The following is a 477-nucleotide window of genomic DNA, read 5'->3' as shown; positions in this document are numbered from 1 at the left end:
AGATGAAGCAACGCCGGGAGGTTGAGCCTTCCCCATTTCGGAAAGGGCCTCACTTATAAATTATATATGTTTTAGTCTAAATGAAAATTGCTGTAAGGACAGCGCCTGGTCACAAACTACAGGGTTGGGTTATGCCGGTGGCTGTGACTACCAGCTGTAAATACGCCAGAAAAATGGAGGTTTGCTTGAGAAAACATATTTAAAGCATTATAGCCTGGCTCCGAAGGAGGACTCCTGTCAGAATAAATACTCCGTGAATGCTGTGCCTGGAGCCCCAGGGAGCATTATTCTTGTGTAAATGGTTCCTACTTTTTAGGGAGAAACCACTGCTATTTTCCTTCAATTTTCTTAATTGCCGACAAGAGCGGCTGTGTTGGTCCGGCAGAAACTCGCATTTTCGAGGCCTGTGAAAGCTTCCCCTCCGTCGCGTTGCAGCGCGGCCAGCGCCGGCGGGGGCAGCGGGGGCTGAAAGGCCCG

General features: G+C 49.9%; 1 protein-coding gene across 1 annotated transcript in view; it reads left to right on the top strand.

The window, feature by feature from the left end:
- PLEKHA2 (pleckstrin homology domain containing A2) overlaps window positions 1-477 on the top strand; it is a 25,609-nt gene that overhangs the window by 12,914 nt on the left and 12,218 nt on the right. The window lies entirely within an intron of this gene.

The sequence above is a fragment of the Egretta garzetta genome, unplaced genomic scaffold (assembly GCF_000687185.1).
Source record: "Egretta garzetta isolate BGI_Z169 unplaced genomic scaffold, ASM68718v1 scaffold481, whole genome shotgun sequence".
NCBI classification, from domain to species: Eukaryota; Metazoa; Chordata; class Aves; order Pelecaniformes; family Ardeidae; genus Egretta; species Egretta garzetta.
This window is presented reverse-complemented; position numbering and strand designations above follow the sequence as displayed.